The sequence below is a fragment of the Lissotriton vulgaris genome, chromosome 9 (genome assembly GCF_964263255.1).
Source record: "Lissotriton vulgaris chromosome 9, aLisVul1.2, whole genome shotgun sequence".
Taxonomy (NCBI): Eukaryota; Metazoa; Chordata; class Amphibia; order Caudata; family Salamandridae; genus Lissotriton; species Lissotriton vulgaris.
The window spans coordinates 1049860155-1049878663 of record NC_141697.1 but is presented as its reverse complement, the minus strand read 5'-3'; the positions used below and the strand labels follow the sequence as shown (position 1 = coordinate 1049878663).

At 42.8% G+C, this 18509-nt stretch overlaps 1 protein-coding gene across 1 annotated transcript in view; it reads left to right on the top strand.

Moving 5' to 3' along the window:
- EFCC1 (EF-hand and coiled-coil domain containing 1) overlaps positions 1-18509 on the top strand; it is a 230146-nt gene that overhangs the window by 40989 nt on the left and 170648 nt on the right. The window lies entirely within an intron of this gene.

The following is an 18509-nucleotide window of genomic DNA, read 5'->3' as shown; positions in this document are numbered from 1 at the left end:
CAAATGGGACGTTGAGCTATCTCTTGTAGGCAAGCCTTGTATATAAATCCAAAGCCAACCTTCTCAAAATAATTGTGGGCCATTATAATTCTGCAAACCCACCAAAATGTTTATCCTCGCATCCAAGTAGCATCCCACCTATGCTATCCTTTTTAAGTTTGATTTATTGAGGAATAGAAAAGGGGGAGGGGAGGGGGAGAAGAGTTACAATAAGCAGATGCATTAAAAAAGCAATACAATAGTAGGTTCATAAAAAGTAGGCATTACAAGCATGAAGAATTATGAACACATCATATGAATCTAAATACAATAGGTGAAATATATAATATATATATATAATAAATGAAATACATTGTATTGAACCACCTATGCTATCCTAAATCAGCTCTGTGAATGAGTAATCCTGGTCTATGGCATCAGGCAGCTAGAACCATAGGGAATGGTGCACTGTAGAGCATAACAAATATGGTCTGATTGGCAAAGAAAAGGGTAGAAAAAAAATTTCACTTCTAGTTGGGTGCCACAATTTGTTCTAACTGCTAAGCTGACGAGGACTGCTGTGGCTGCCTGTGTTGTATCACATTGTGCCAACAAATAAAATGATATGACGAGGTCAGCTGTTGGAAGAAGATTTTCTAAAGTCCCTACCATTAAGTTAGGAATAATATGTTGAGAATCTTCCTGAATATAAAACAAGCACTGGAGTAGCGGAGGGAAACACAATGTAAAGTGTGCTTTGTTTAAAGTGTATATACAAAGACCTCAAAACGTGTAATTTTACTATTTTAGTTGACATCAATGAAAAATCATCATAGGCCAATTCACATTGAATTTTGTTTTTCCTGAGATGTGATTCTCATAACTAAGGTTCATAGACATAAATTATGCACTTCATCGTGCATTAGGAAAGTTGGGTTTCTTTTCGTTGGGCATGCATGACTCTGTAGACCATAACTTGCAAGGACATTTTCTATGGCACCGGTTGCCAGCATTAGCAACATCATGCACCCCATCATTTTATCTGTTATTGTGGTTGTAATACATGGACTGTCCAAATCAACAAATTGCTACAAATTATGATAGTTTGCTCTTTTGAATTCTTCATATAGGCACGTTTAAAAGCATTTTAGAGATGCACTTTCTGGGCTGCCACCAAGACATCGACGTCCTCCATTTTTCAGCTTAATCCTAAAAACTCAGCTCAAAGCTTGTATGGCTTGAAAAAATATCATGGGAAATCTGAGTAGTGCCATTACCCGGTGAGGGGTAGGTTCTCCCGACTCACTCCTTGGAGCTTCATGGACACAATACTTTATGTGTCTGATTTTCCCGCCGGACACTGTTGAGGCGATACGCTGATTAATTTTAGGTTGTCCACTGATGCTGTGGGTACCTTACTCGCAGAGCTGATACATGGTAGGTAGGTGACCCACCTTCCAGGCTGTGTAGATAGTTTATCCACTAGGTCCTCATGAATTGCCACTGATCCTCCTGACCAATTGGCATGAAACATGTTGACCCAACAAGAGTAGAGCGCATTATTTCAGATAGTCGCCACTCTTCCCCCCCATTTTAATCAGGTGGAGAACCAATTTGAATAAAAGTGTTTTTGGACTACCCAACCTGTTTTAACCACTTCTCACCACACCTACAGCTACACCTCCTGGGCCCTTCACCCCACCGCACCAAATGGCAAGGAACAAAAGATCTCGACCAAAGAGCCCCTATATGGGTGCACGTCGGGTATTGCAGTGCCGACCTGACGAGGAGCAGGTCCATACGATGAAGCATGACACCTAGCTAGTTGGGTGTGTGAGGGCCCTAGTTCCCACAGGAGGAATTCCCCCTCCTTCCGAATTACCTAGGACAACCACTCCCTTTTGTGACACACTGACATATTTCCTTCTCCCTCCTGTGACCTACCCGAGGAACTGCATACCCTCTTTTCTTATCTAGTGCCATTACCCTTCATAAATATTTCCCCAGAGCCAAACCAAAAGGCCTTTTCTGAATCCACAAACACTACAGGCATTGGTTGTTTTGTCACTCTAGCGGTGTGTATCCATGCAAACAGTGCTGCAGTGTCCTTCCTTAGGTGCCGCACGTCCCTTGATACACCCCTGTCCAGAGCCGAACTGGTCGCAGCGGGCTTCAGGTGTTTTCCCGGGAGGCTGGTAGGGTGGGTGCTCTTTTTATGTTACTGGGGGCTGGTTTTGCAGTGGTGCTCTATTATCGACCCCCAGTACAAAAAGCAGCAGTGCTTCACACTTGCACCGCCCACCGCCCCCCCGGGTGGGGGAGCTGGTCCTACAAAATTGCCATCATTGCTTTGGGTTCCGAATTGGGCCCTGACCCTGTTGGTGTGATTAAATGATATTCTGGAGGTCCACTTATTATCTTTCAGTTACAAGTTTCATATATATTGTATAGTCTGGGTTAAGGAGAGAAATGGGTGTATATTAGGTTGTTGTCTAACGGCTAGAGCGATCAACCTCGAAGCTGGGGCGTGAGTCTTGGCAGAGACGCTCAACACCCTGTGATTCTGGACAAATCACTTAATATCCCAGTGTCTACCAAAATGAATGTGTCCGTCTGTAACGCAACTGGCGCTCATGTAAAGTGCTCTGATACCCTTGGTTCAAATTCTCGCTACATATAACTCCAAACAAAACACATAAGGCTGGAACTTTACTTGACTTGTTAAAGATAGCAATGGAGGACTTTTCCCATTAGGTTGGAATTGTTCCTTGTATGAAGATTTTGGGGATGGCTCTCTCAAGCAAGTGTAACAATAGTAACTGATGATCATTCACTAATTACTTTACTGCAGGACGCTGGGCTCCTTTAGGCTGAAGACATTCATTTGTTCTTCCCTGACCAAGATTGACTGAATTTTATCTGATCACCTTTATGACATCTGCAACATATTTTTTTTATATATTTTAGCACATCACTATGTGCAATTTCTATAAAATATTAATATATTTCTCAATTAAACTCTAGCTATAATTTCCAGTATATAGTATGACATTTTGAAGATGACAATCTTGTGTTTCCCTTACACGTTGGACATATTTTAAACTACATGCTCCAGCGCATTCATGACAATTGGCTGACATAGACAGGGACGGCTTGCCCAGCAGGCCCTTTGCAATAGTTCATAAAATAGAGGTATGTTACTTCACATATTTTTTATATCAAAAGCTATTCAATTGAAGGCCACCTCAAGCTTTGTATTATTTATTTCATTGTCAATGAAATTGTTAGCACAGCTCCTGATGCTACAGCATTGGAACTTTCTACAGTTGCAATTCTTATCAATTCTCACCTTCTGGTAAATGTGCCACTCAGCTTTTTGTATTGCATTTTTCTATGCCTTATTAATGGTTAATATTAGCCGTAGCTTTAAATTTTTTTAGTGTTTTTGAAAAATACAATCCTTGGCAAGTGTTGCTTTATTTACACACCTCTTTTAGCACACGGCTTGCAACCTAGAATAGCTAACTCTTTGCTATATGGTTTATCTACTGTACTTACTGTTTTCACTGTCCTGATGATGACCCATCTAAATAACTAGTGAGCTCCGAAACGTCACCTTTATTACCAGTGTGTATTGCACGTATGGATCATTTAGCATGACCGTTGTTTGTCATTCAAAACTTGTTGAGGATCCATGAGCCTGATTCACACACGTAAACTTGCACTTTTGTGTACGTTTGCGCTTGTTTGCTATTCACAAAGGTATTTTACTTGTAGTAGCTTTATGACTGCCGAATCTCCGAGCATAAAAACCCATATGTCTATAACAAAAACCCCATAACCGCTGGGACAGTGTACTTTTGTTTCCAGTAACTTTTCAAAGATGTTTTAATATATCACTCTTGACCACTCATTAAGCATGGAGCACTGTACTATTTTTTTCTCTTACTTTGCGATCTGTAATACTCTTTTTTGTTTTAATTTGGCACTCACTCTTCATAAACTATAGGGTAATGTGCGTACATTTGTAAACCATTCTACTTCAACTGAATCAAGTGGATATAAACCGTGGTCCGCCCCAGTCACAACTCTTGACCCTGCTTCTTTTCCTCTTGACTTCCAGTTGCCACTCGACCTCATTTCCGATAGCCGGGTTTACATTATCTGTAGTTGTGGCTCATACTATAAACAGATATATTATCTAGGATAATTGAGACCTTATGCAGCCATAAAATTAAGAGCATGGGAAAACCAATATCTTAACTGGATGTCTTTCAGAGGTTTACAAATATTTAAAAAAAACTCATAACAGAAACACTTGCTCTGCATTCGTATCTCTGTGATAAAAGGCGGAGACTTCATAAAATCACACAGCCATAGGATAACGTCCATATGGAAACTTTGTCATAACAAGGAGATGACCCAGCCAGCCAGACCTATAATAAAAACATTTGAGTGGTGAATTTCTTTGCCATTTTCTCTTAAATAGCATCACATCCAATCAGACTGACATGTTTTGTTAAAGTTTTAAATCTATCCAACCAGTTACTGGGAAAATATCCTGGCAGTCGTTAGGAGGTGAAGTTCTAGACAAAACATCTGCTTCTTTAAAAACTCTCCTTGACTGATACTCAAGTGTTAAAACGTTTGGTGGTGTACCACTATAGCTGGAGATTCGACGGAAACGAGACATTGGGGATGGCACTCTTTTTCGCTGTTTTATAGCGATGCATTTTTCCATAGGTTCTTTGAGACACAAAGGACAGTTACAATATGGGCATCAACAGTGCCAGCTTCTCTCCTTCAATTAACATGTACAGCATTGAAACTCAAATTAAGGCCGGGGTGGGGGGGAGGGGTTGGGGTAGGGTGCGGGTCACCTGCAGCCCTCCTGACTTTTACATGCTCCCCCCCGTCATTAGCATCACTGGGCTGCTATTTATTGGACTCAGCACTAACAATAAAATATTTTAAATAAACAGGCAAACATTTATTTAAAGGTTAATTGGCGTTAAAGAAAGGCAGTACGTAGGGAGTCCTGCGCCACTTAAATTTAGCAACACCATCATTTTTAAATACATCATGCAGCAAAAGAGTAAAAATACGAAAATCTCTTCAAAATTCCAAATGTGTCTTTAAATAACAGGTAGAGCCTTTTCACCTTAGTACATCAGATTATATCAGTGCATTGATGAGTAGGAAAGTAAAAGTGTTCGTTTTCAGACATGAATTTAGAAACATTAATTCTTCCCACCCACCCACAAAATAGACAAGTCTGTGGTTATGTGCCCTCTGTGGGTGGCTTGGATTCCTATTGTATATGAACAACATTATAGTTAAATCAAACACAGGAGAAGGTTGTGTACAGTTCACATCCTAAAGCCATGTATTTTGAGGTTCTCGTATCGTATATGCGATAAAGAAGAAAAAAGAGAGAAAGTGAAAGAAAACAATTGCCTCAGATCACACAATTTGGTAAAGTGGGAAAACCGGATTAATCCCAGGTTTATTGGTTTCACTTTGTTCAATTCAGCCACTAGATGTATATGCTTTGCTTGCCGTACACCCTCTTTACCGGCAATCCCCCCCAAACCTCACACACACCCCACCACCACGCCTCTGCATTCAATGCGGCCCTCTTTCACATCACAGACCTACATTTTTGGACCCAGGGAAAATGTTTGCAAGTACCCATGATGTACAGCATAGCAACAGCAGTGCAGACTTCTCTCCGTTTGAGAAAATATTTAGTACGATGGCAGCAGTGCAAGCTTCTCGCTCACAGAGCAGGTACTGCAAAGCAGCTGCAATGCAGGCTTCCCTCCCTCAGAGAACACATAAACATGTGTAGCAGAGAAGCTGCAGTGCAAACTTCTCTCCCTCACAGAGCATGTGCACTGCAGGAGCAGCAGTGCAGACTTCACTCGATTCGAGAAAATACTCAGTATGATGCCAGCATTGCAAGCTTCACCGTCACAGAGCAGGTACTGAAAGCAGCAGCAGTGCACGCTTCCCTCCCTCACAAAACATGTACAGTGCAGAAGCTGCTGTGCAAGCTTCCCTCCCTCACAGAACATGTATTGTGTGGCAGCTACAGTGCAGACTTCTCTCTCTCCTTGTCTCGGAGAACATGTATGGTATAATGACAGAAATGCAAGCTTCTCCCTCACAGAATAGGTACCGGCACAGCTGCAGAAGTGCACTTTTCACTCCCTCACAGAATATGTAGCACAGAAGCTGCAGTGTACACTTTTCTCCTTCACAAAACAGGTTCAGCGCAGCAGCCAACGGTAGGTTTCCGTCACTCACCGAACAGTTGCATCATGGCAGCAGCAGTGCAACCACCTTTCCGTAGAAGGTGTATAGGATTTCGCAAGCAGTGTAAACTTTCTTCTCCCACAGAATCGGTGCAACACTCCAGCAGGAGTGCAAACTACTCTCCCTCGGTGAAGATGTAAAATTTTAGGACATAATGCTTTTGGTCTCCTCACTGATGAATGCCTTCAGAAATGTCAGGGACTAATACAAGCGCCGTGATATCCCATTGGGATGAGTGTTGCGCTCTATAAATACTGTAAATAAATAAAATGAGATGTAGAGGATGGTGGTATTAGGGCAAGCTTCCCTCCTCTAGAGAACAGGTTCAACGGTACAGGCAATGCTTCATTAGTAAACATATCCAAAGCCAAGTTACCTCAAGCATACCAGTACTCCACGTTACTTCAGGCACTGAGTGTATGTATTAACTCACATTTCATTTTATGGAGCCACAAATTCGTGCCAGGCTGGCTGATCCTTCCAAGGTGCCTTAGACCGGGCTTATCTGAAGTGTTCTCCAGATTAATTAATTAATTATGTGCTTATATAGCGCTGGAATCACTCCCGAAGGGGTACCTCCGCTCTTCGACCGCTGCGAAACCCTTCCTGGCTTCCCTGAGAGATGGTCCCTTAATGGGTATCTCCAGGGTGAGACCAGGCATCCCCGGCGGTCTGGTGGGGCCGTTAGTGAAGATGAGGCAAGCTAGTGCCCAGAGTTGCCGAGTGTGATCGCTGATCAGAGTGGGCACCGAGGCGAGAGAATTATCGAGTCCGCAGACCCTGGTCCAGAAACCTGCCGCGTCGGGAATCGAACCCTGGTCCCGGGCCGTCCTCTGCTCTCGGGTCTGCCGCCTCTAACCAGTGAGCCACACTACTCCACTGATATTGCAGATAACTATAAAAATGTAGACCATACAGTCGCAAGCACTTTACACAGGAAAACTTAGCGGATTGAAAAGCCTAAGCAGAAATGAGAGTAGGAACTGCAGGGGACTCACAGCTACACCAATCCAACAGGTTAACTTCCCTTCTATCCCACTTGTGTGTCATCCCAAAGTGTTGCTGAGTCATATCAAAGCAAACAGGGACAAGCAACAGGTAGGTTTCAGTGGCGGGTGCTATAATTGCTCAGAGGTGGGGCAGGGGTACACAATCAAAACTAAACACACAATTAAAAATAATCAAAGTTACACTTACCTGACGGACTGAGGTGGCCGCCTTGCTCCCCTCTCCCAATCTTCGACTCCGTCTGCACACTGCGTAGGCTCCTACATGCTCAGCAAGAGAGAAGTGCTGGGATTGGTCTGTGTGCCTTCGTTTGCCTGTCAGACAGTGCTTGGGAACCTGTGGTGTTTCTCAAGCACAGCTGTGCAACACAGCTGTGTTCGAGAAACTTAAGTGCGCATGTCTGTGTGGCCGGACATTTTAGCCTGGATAAACAGACACGCGCACTTAAAAGTACCCACCACTCCTCCCCTTGACATGCCTGTCGAAATGGATTGCTTGGCCCCACCCCGCTGAAGACTATGTCGTCAGCTGTTACACAGGCAAAAAATAAAATGATAATAGCAGGGGGCGGTGCCTCTCCGCCTTAACGGAGGAGCCATTTTACGGAGGAGCCGCCCCTGAAGGGTGTAATGCTCAGTTAACAATAACCTATATACAGTTAATGGGCACAAAAGCAATAGTCGTGCTCCGGGCCTCAACTACAGAACAAGGTATCAACCGACAGCATACTAAAATCAAAACAAATATAAAATACAAAGCAACTTATAATATTCAGTTACATTAATATGTTTTTAATTCAATGTTGCACAGTATATATTTTTGGCCAAATACAGTGCAGAGTTACTCTGTTTTGAGCAAATGTTGAAACCCGGCAAAACGTGTGTTCTAGTGCCTTCCAAACTCACATTTCCCCAAAAGGCCACTAAACTCAGGTGTATTAGCGGGATTTGAATAGTGATTTACAGGTAGATGCATCAAGCATTTTTGCGAGCGCAAACAGTGCAAATCGCAAAAATCGGCCGTTTGCGCCCGCAAAAATGGCATTTGAGATGCACCAAGGGTTCATGCACTCGCAATTTAAGAATTCACAAATAAATGCGAGTTCTCAAATTGCGATTGCATTTAAGGAATCGCAATTTGCGATTCCTTAAATGCAATGCATGAACCATTCCAAGATTGCAAATTCGCAATCTGGGGTCGCTATTTATCGCGAAGTCAAACATCGTGGTAAATAGCTAAAACTTAGAAATATGCACTTTAGTGCATTTTTCTAAGTGGTATATTACACACACACATGTCCTTGGGACATGTGTGTGCGCAGCACCAGTGAACATTGCCATTTCAGGGGTGCAACAGGGTGTCCTTTGGACACCGTGGCACCCTTGAAATTGCGGTACATGTGCGATTCGCTAATTGCGAATCGCAAATAAGGAATGGTTTCGCAAATAAGGAATCAGTGGGAATCGCAAAAAAAATTGCAATTCCTACATGCATCCCGTTTTGCGAGTTTTTAATAGCTAATCCTTAAAATTTGCTATTAAGGACTCGCAAAACATCACTTTGATGCATCTGGGGGTAAGTCCTCTACGTGACCTCTATGAAGGTCACATCACCAATCTTTCCCAGTGGTCCTAAAGAACAGGGATTGGTCCATTAGCACTATCAGCTGTTAGTGTGGTATACTTAAGGCAATGTTTCTCTAAAAGATAAACTGATTGGCATTGTCCTGCCTGCCCTGTAATGCTTTCCTTTTGGAGTAGAAAGTCTTTGAACTTTTGTTAGTGTCCTAATTACGGCCTAAGGAGGCTGAACATCAAAAGCAAAGAGAAGAGGACGGTATGAAAGGAGAACTTTTGTTGCATTCCCTTGAATGCAATTTTCCGTGTCTATTCTTTTTCTAGGATTAACCTGAAATAATTCACATGTAGAACGCTACAAAAGGTCTGTTTTTTTATTATGAGACATTGTAAAGAAGTACAGTTTGCGTTTGTGCCTTATGATGACTTTGCAGACATGCCCATCTTCGGTTGCTGCCTGCAAGGTAAACAACATAGGTAGGGACAGTCATGAGTATGGTAAACTCAGACGAGAGCTGTCTCAAAGTGACTGATCTTTTCTTCATGCTCTAGTGATCAGACCTTTTGATTTAAGAGATAAACTAGATGGAGGCAGTGCTTAATTTGAACCGGTGGTTTCCGGTACTCAGTACCGACACTTAATCATCAACACCGGAGCTTGAGCACCATTTAGGGACCCATTAATTTTGGTTGGCACAGGAAGATTAAGTGATTCACAGGATGTTGAGCCAACACCGAGACTCGAACCTGGTTCCCCAGCTCTGAAGTCGAAAGCTCTGGCCAATACACCACATCCTCTTCCCACTTGTAATGATTCATTGTTAGTAGATGGTTCTGTGTTAGGAAGCGCCAACTGGAGAAACAGGCAGGTCGAAGCTGCCTCCTGACGAGAGCCCCGGCACTTATATTTTTACAAATTAACCATTGGATTGAGGTGTTCATCATGCCCCACACATCTGTGCTGTATTTCAATTTGCCAAGTCCTTCTGGCTTGCTCCCCATTTTTTCAACTCCTCATACTCACTTGCACTGTACCCCATTCACTCTTGCCCCTATTCCACAAAATGGCCCCCAAACATATCTTGCCCTGTCCCCCTTCATCCATATTCTTTGTAGCAATTCTTGCTTCTCTCTAATTGCACCCTTTCTCCCAATTCTTAACCCTTCTAAGTGACCTATCTTTCACCTCACACTTTTCACCCACTATCTATGTGATTCTTGTCTGAGACCTTGTAGCTCTGTAATACTCTTGTTCCCTACCCTGTATTTCTAGCCCCGTGTCTCCTCCATTGATCCGTCACTGCCAGTTGCAGCCCACCACCAATGTGCTCCAGTGTATTCTGATGGTCCCGTGTATCACTGAATCAGCATCTCATGATGGCGTCAGGTTCTGTCCTCTTCCCTCACCTCCATGAAAACACCCTAGTATTGTCCAAGTCCCACTCAGGAAACTCACCAGTGAGTAGGGAGCCATTTTGACCCTCCCAGTACTTGTTAATTCCTATACTGTGAATATTTCCTAAATCGAATCCCTTTCCTATGTTTTCAGGCTTAAAATCCAGATTCACCCTTCATCTATTAATGTCTCATGCTTTGTGACTTCTTTACATTATACTACCTCTTAGTGCTGCAACCATCTCCAGCTGGCGGACTGAAGACGGTGGCTCCTTTGGCACATAAAGCATGAAAACCCAGTGGTTCAGCAAAGGTGCCTCGTGACCTTATGATACTAAAGAAAAATGGTTCTCCGACCCAATGTTGAGTAGTAAAAATCTGCTGTAATTGGGACTCCAGTACAACTGCACTTCCTGAACTACTGACATCCGCACCCGGGTACCATCTTGAATCTGTATTATTGTGGGATGCAAGAGAATCTTAAAACACTGAACACTTTGATGGTTTAGTGATTTTAAAACTGGTAACAACATAAACCTTTGGCATCCAGTTAAACATAACCATTTCTTACGATTGTTAACTTGCAGCGTTTTATCTTCAATGACAGCAGCAAAATAAAGACCTGGGCCGCAGGTGGAAATATGTACATTTCAAATGTGAAATCACCACTCTTCAGATAACAACAGTGAGCAGTGCCCTGGTGGGAAAAGAGAGAGAGAGAGAAAGAAAAGAGAGAGAGAGAGAAAGAGAGAGAGAGAGAGAGAGAGAGAGAGAGAGAGAGTGTGTGTGTCTGAGACATGAAATATTCTATAGTAGGCAGTTTTACAGCACCATACGGATCCCAAATGACACGATCCCATGTAATCATACAAATACTAAAGTCTAATGCGGACTTAAGAGTCTGGGACTTGTTTGATAAAAGGCGGAGTCGTCTGGCCTCACTTGCCCGAGTGGTGCATTCTAGACCCCATTAAGACAGATGTGTGGGCCCCAGTGTTGAGCACGTACTCGGTGCCCTACTTTTGTTCTCAAATAGATTGAGCCCGTGATAAAATGCGCCGTTTTGTCTGACTATCCGTGTACAATGAGACTTTTTTCAAGAAATTCGCAGGGCGCATAATGGGAGATTGGCAGCGCGCGGCTTCCTTTCTTGCTCGCGCAGGCCTGCATCCACAGACTGCCTTGCACGTTTCGGCTGCTTTGTTTGGCTGCGCTTTCAGTGGCTGTCACTTAGCAACCTTTTGTCGGGTGCACACACCACACCTTCCAGGGGCAGGAATGTCACTGTGATTGCACAATGAAGGGTGCTTTGTGAGGCTCACATTGGCTGCGAGTAAACAGAATGCAGCCACTTTGAAAGCGAATTGCAAATATATTGGGTGTCTTTCTATTTTTTCGGAAATACATAACTGCTCGTATCAGCTGCCCAAAGTTTTTTAAGGGTGTATGCACTCGGGTGTTTGTTGCACGGATTATTGGTGATGTTGTATTTGTCACCCCGAGTGGGACGGGTATGCCCAGATGTGGGTCCCGTGCTCTCCACACCACTGGAGTCAAGCTATCCTGGCTGATGAGGGCTGAAAGCCCGAAACCGGTCCTAGGTTGCTTGTTTCCAGTCCAGGGAGGACCTGGCCTGGAAGTTTGGGGAGGACTGTTCCCATTGGGCGCAGGATAAAGACTGATTTGCATTTGGCTGAGTCCAAACTGGAATGGCATGGGGAGCAAAAAACGATGGATTTCGGCCCAGATCTCTGTACTCGGGTGAATGTATGACATTGTCCTGCATTCTGTCCATCAATTGTTCTTTTTGTATTGGTGATTTGTCGCCACATGTGAGGTTTTAGAGGCATAAACCCAGTCACTATGGGGTCAGTTTGGAATACTGCTGCCACATTGCCCCATGTTATGTGCCACACCTTACACCAGTTCTCTCTTGAAACCAACAGCCTTTTAGCATCCTGATACTGTACTTCTTTTTTTTTCTTTTACAGCATTAATACATTTTCTGTAGGGCATTTAGATGAGATATTTGCCCTCCACCCATTTTATGTGGTTTCTGGCAGTTGAATTACCTCGTAGCGCCATCCCCAGTCCAGGTACATTTCCAACATTGTTGAGAGGTTTCCATCACAGACCAGAAATCCGAGTCGACTTAATGAAGGTCTTACTGGAATCCTTCTCTGGACCATCGTCCAGTTAGGTGACTGCGTCTTATTCGTTCGCTGCGGCCATAAATATGTGGAAAAAACAAATATCCATAGCTTAAAACTATTCTACTTTTTGGTTGGCAAATCAATGCTCAAAGTGTTGTTGTCTTCGACTATGTCGATGTTCTATACTCCTTTGTGGAAACAGTAAAGCTAAACGAAGAAACCATTTTTCGGTAAAGTAAGGGTACACATTGTATTTACTGCTAGTGTAGACACTAAAGCGGTATGGCCTGTGAAGTTGCTTTTTGCATACTAAAGATCCTGCATTGCATTCCTTTCAAGATAAGGGAGTGGATGATGTCATGTTGAGTGTCAGGGACCCTGCTTCCCAAGTTACAGATAAGCTAAAGTTTGTCTCAGCATGGGTGACAGTCAAGATGGATTGGACAGCCATGGTGGCTCAATGTGAAGTGATTACCACAAACAGGGGCAGCCCTGCAACCCAAACCTTCAAAAAATGCATTAAAAAATAAAATAATAAATTACCCTCAAACAGTTATCAAAAATTATATATTTGTCACTAATGAAAAATTCGAATATACATAATTACACAAGGTGCTCACAGGGTTACGCAAACAAAACTAGCAAAGGACAAACTATCGTGTAAACAGAAATGGCAAGTACTTTGTTATTAGATTTTTTTATGCATTTTTTGAAGTTATAAATGTTCTTTTCCTTAAACTAGAAACCTGACCACTCTTGCACTTATAATATCAATGTGAAGTGAGGCAAAAAGATGTGAAAGAGAACCCAGAAGCTATCAAAACTGTGAACAGGGAAATGCTGAAGTAACTGTTCTGTGTGTTGGATGAAAACAAAAGTATTATGTGTGATAGTTATTTTTGATGGGGTTATCTGATAAGAGATGAGTTAGAACTTGCACTATTGTAAATAAGCAAAGTAAACCAAAAGATGACAGCAATTTCTGCCCAATGTACTATAAAGGCACAAATCTCAACAGCCATACACAGGCTATGGGTCAACCTGTATGATGCGCCATACAAAAGATGCGCCTTAAAAAGGTTTGTCTGGACCAGGCTGCTTACCTATTTCTGAAATTACATAACCAGAGAACTTCAGTTTCTGTTTCTTAAATCCACACTTTCCAGAATGTAGTATCAGTCTAGGCTTTTCCTTTTGCACCATACAGACTTCGTTCAGAGTTTAGCCGTGTTCTTCTGCAGATGTGACCTCCCACAAGAATCTTAATCAAGCAAATAAAACAAAGAGCAAAGTCGATGACTTCCTGAAAACATGCATTGGCAAAGCCAATAAGTCTCGCCTTTGTGACCTATTGGCTTTGCCAGTGATTTTTAGCTATGCTTCACAGCATTCCCCATGCACACAGTCAAGCACAAGAGGGAGATGGACAATGGGAAGTGGCAGCAGAGAGCAAGAGGGAGTGCAGGGGGAGAGATGTACATGAGAGAGACAGCCCAAATACACACACTCTCATGAAGCGCTTAACACAAATAAAATAAAATAGGGCTGAAAAGAAAGCAGATATGGCTGCTAATCCAAGAGATCGGAAAGAGGCAATGCTCTATGGGAGGGACAAACAAAAGATTGACATGCTGGGCAGGAAATAAGAAGCTGGCAAATGAGATTCTTGGTCTCCGTATGTCACCCTGTTGCAACTATAATATTGGGTTCAAGGAGTTAACTATCATATAGATGAGAGAAGAAAATACAACTTGGAACTGCACATGAGGGTCCGCATGGGGATTTGGTCATTCTAGTTTCACACTAACTCCTCTGTGCAATCTTATAACTTCTCATTTTATATATTGTGATTGATTTTCTTGCCTTCAGTTGCTCCCTCGGTTCAAGGAAGTTTTTGCTTATTCTTGGACGGCTAGTTTACTATTCTAAGTTTAGGTCTAGACTTTATGAAGTAACAGCAATATTCCCAAAAGAAGCACATGATACTTCTTTTTTATTATCACTGATTTGTTGGTAAATTTTGAGGAACGTTTAAAATTCCACTAAATAATTTTAGTCAGGAATGAAATATTATAATCTAGCATTTTAGTATAATCCCAGTGGGAGCAGCTGAAGGCAACAATCTAGGAATATCATGATTCTTTTCACTCTGTAAAATGGTTGCTTCATGCCAATGATAAAGAACTTGCAGGGTTTTCTCTGGTTGCTTACCCAAATCAAGATGGCTTCCCAAGTATGCTAGCTTTTGCTGAGATGTCCGCCCATGACTTAACTATTGCACATTTTAGCTAGGATTGTTAAGCAGAAGTGTCATAGCACTTCAGTTCAGTGCCTGCCTCACTTATGGGAAAAATATCACATGCTTTAGCTGTCGTAGGGTAGCGCACAGCCATGACCACCTTAAGTAATAGATCTGTGTTTACACTGAGCAATGAACTGCTTCACTGCTCATTGTTTTGTTGTGAAAGTACCATACCGTTTTGAATGAAACGTGTTCTGCTAAGTACATGCTAACCAAACTAATAAAAATTCCTTTGAAATTGTACACTGTATTGTGTGTCCAGCAGCGGCCGCTCAGGTAAGCGCAGTGGGGCAGGGCGGGACAAGGCGCCGCGGAGGGCAGCCGACGGATGATGACTTAGGAATAATTAAATAAATAAAAAATACCTATTCAGTTATCCATCGGCCTCCCCCCCCCCCCCCTGCCGCGCCCTGCCCGCCTCACCCCGCTTCCCTGAGCCGGCCACCGCTATGTATGTCCTCTAAGCCTGCTAGAAAGAGAGAAGGAGATCAGTCGCCCAAATTTCAGTACTTTTAAGTTAAGCCCATGGACTCTGAGCACACCCACATGGCAGCTAAAAACTCAGACCCAACAATAACTACAGTTACTAAGCGAATTAGCTAAAGATGTGTTAGTCCAGATGTAAGAAGGGGTACAGCTTCCAGAATATTTTCCATAGAATGTCATGATTTCTTCTTCAGTGAACTGAAGCTGTAGCATGAGCCAAACAACGATGCTCCCTGACCCAAATACAACATAGGGCCTTGGGGACCAGGAGTTCCACCTCGCCTGAATAGGTAATCCAGAAATTGGTTGTTCTTGTTCAACCATGACTGGAATTCCATAAGGCAAGTTTAGGAACCTTTAGTGGTCCACCGTGTTGGAAAAAAATTATCACATGATGCATACAAATTGAAAAAATTGAATTTTTGGCAGTTCGCAATTGCCCCAGCAGACTATATTTAATTTAACCAGGTGTCCTGGAAACTTTTGAACAGTTCCTGGGTTAAACCCAGACTGAATGTAACCCTATCCATGAGGAAGAAATGCATTATTAGCAGTAGCAGCCGGTGTGTGGATAGAGTGGAGAGGCGTGGTGTGGGGGGAGGGGCGGACGGATGACGGAAACACATAATATACATTTTAAAAAACACCAGGCGCATTGCTACTTCGCACCTCTCTCCACTGCAGGCACAGGCTCCCAGAGTGCACTGCGGTCAGTCCTGATGCTGCTGAAAGCAGCGTCATGATTGGCCTGAGCACTGATGATTTGCTGTGCCTGCTATCTCCAACCCGGGAACGCAGCTCTTTAGTGTGTATGACGGTTTGGCCAGCCAGACCGTCATGTGCACTGAATAGCAGTGCAAAACACTCCTTCACCAGCCTGTCATCCCACTGACCCCACCCAAAAAGCTTCGGCTCCAGAGAAAATATAAAACAACAGTAAACAAGGAGTTATTATCATTTTATTGGCTGCTGGCAGGTGGGGCGACGCTCCTCTGCCATAGCGGAGGAGCCGCCGCTGATTAGTTATGGTTTAACTTTGGGTTCTGTGTACAGCTATGTTCAAACAACACACTTCCTGCATGACCTGGCATAGGCAAAAGAGCTGAGCTTCAGAAACACCCTCTAACATAAAGTTTGAGAAGGTGAAAGCATTCGCCACTCACTGGTGCATGTGACAGTCTACAGAGCCCAACCCTCAATCAATACCTCAGCTCTTGCACAACCATGAGTCTGTATAAGGTGAGCTTCCAGTCCTTTAACACAAATTAATAAATCTCTGAGCCGTCACACAGGGTGCTTTCGGATTGCAATAGTGGTATTTCCCCTTTGACATTTTTCTATGTGAAGTCTCAGTGACACTAATAAAATAAACATTCAGAGGCGGAAAGTACTCAATATAAAAACATATTTGCTTTTTTAAACGCATGAGGGAGAAAGGAAAACTCCGGTCGATTACAGATGCAAGGAAAAAAAAGAGTGAAACAATTTGGGTGAGCTCCAGGAAACCAGCAGATGTTCTCTTGAAAAAAACATGAAAAATTCAGAAAGTGTGTCATCTCAGATCGGAGAGAGCAAAAGCAGGTTGAGAGTACAGAGATTGCACTTCTCAGGAGCCGGAAATACCTAATGTTTCACCTGCAAACAGAAGACTCTACATCCTCGGCAGTCATCAATCTATGTCACTCTGTTAAACAGGCTGAATAATTTGGTATGAATATAGTCACTTTTTGATTCCAAAGATGAAGTTGTGCACCATTGATGCACTACGGGTCTCACTAACTATAAAATGCCGCAGCACAGCACCGCAAGCCATTTTGCTGCGCCAAGCTGCATCATTTTAAAAGCACAGGGATGCGTTGTATTAACAACAATAGTACGCAGCCTGTACTTTCCCCTGCGCTTGAGCACAATTGGCTACCATGAGCCAGTGTAGGCACCCTTGCATCATGTTGCAAAGCTGCATCATTGAACGGATGATTGTTTTTGTGCAGGAAGTGACGCTAGGGGGGCGATGTACACATTAAATAGGGTAGGCCATGAGAGCTTACCATATTTTTTTTAAAGCACTCTGAACTGGAGCTGTGTGATTTTCAGCTGAAGTGGAGGGCCTTCTTGTGGTGGACTCTATGGCTGCACTTTATGGCCTAAAAAATGTTACAAGAAACGCTTCAAGACTTGTTGATTTTTTTTAGTAAGCCTTTGTTTAAAAAGAAATATAATCACTTTGATTAAACATTGCAATTTGTGAATGATTATAATGTACATTTGATTATAATTATTGTTGCCTTTTTCACAAATATAATAGGTCTCCTTTATGTATGGTAACATAAAGCCAAGGCTCCCTTTCATTTTTTGGTGTTCTGACCATTTGAAAAAGTCAGTAGGTCTGTCTTACTTAAAATGACACCCTTTATATTGTAACTTCATATAGTCAACCCTGGGCCCCCACATGGTTTTGGGTATCAGCGTGGGGTTTGACACAGGGCTTAGCTGCCAGCCAGGCCCTAAGCCCAACCCCATGCTGTGCATGGTTGAAGGCCATGCGTGTCTCGCTCACTAAATGGTATTGGCTGTTTCATGTATCATTCTACCATCTATGAAGTGCAATGCATAGGGTACTATTTTAAACATGAAAAGTACACTCCATCTTCACTACTTTCTTAATATCTAATATGAATTCTGTAGAGACAGCAAGCTTTTTTTGCTACGTCTGTCCCTAGCTTTGGCAAAGTCAATGTGTCTGGGATAAGCATGCTAAAGATCTTTGGTTCATGCAACATATTCATCCTCTATTGGTCTTGCCGTATTTGCATGCATTAGCAAGTAAAGCCAGCTCTATTAGCTTCGCCAGTGCTTTCTCCTTCCTTTTAATATACTCTTATAGTAAGACATGTTTTACTATGTATATTTTGAAGATGTTTTTAATTGCACTAAAACCCTGCGAGTAGTTGTGGTCGCATGCCTCATCATTGGGGTCACACCTGAGACACCTAGTGTATCAAGAGTGTGCTTCAATGCCTGAATACCGCATAGTGGGTTTTTTATTTTCCTCAAATGAGGAAAGTGGTTAATTTAAAATTATCTTCAGATTACCAACCAATGTGGTATATTTTAATAGTGGTAACCTTCAAAAAAGATTAAAAGCAGTGGTGGGTGTTTTGCGAGAAACCCATGAACTCTCACATCCTCAGTTTAAGGTTACATGTTTCAGCCATAATGTCTAAGCGGCCCGAAAAGGTCAGTATGGCTTTCTTCAGGACCAGATTTCCATGCTTGCTAAGGCATGTGACA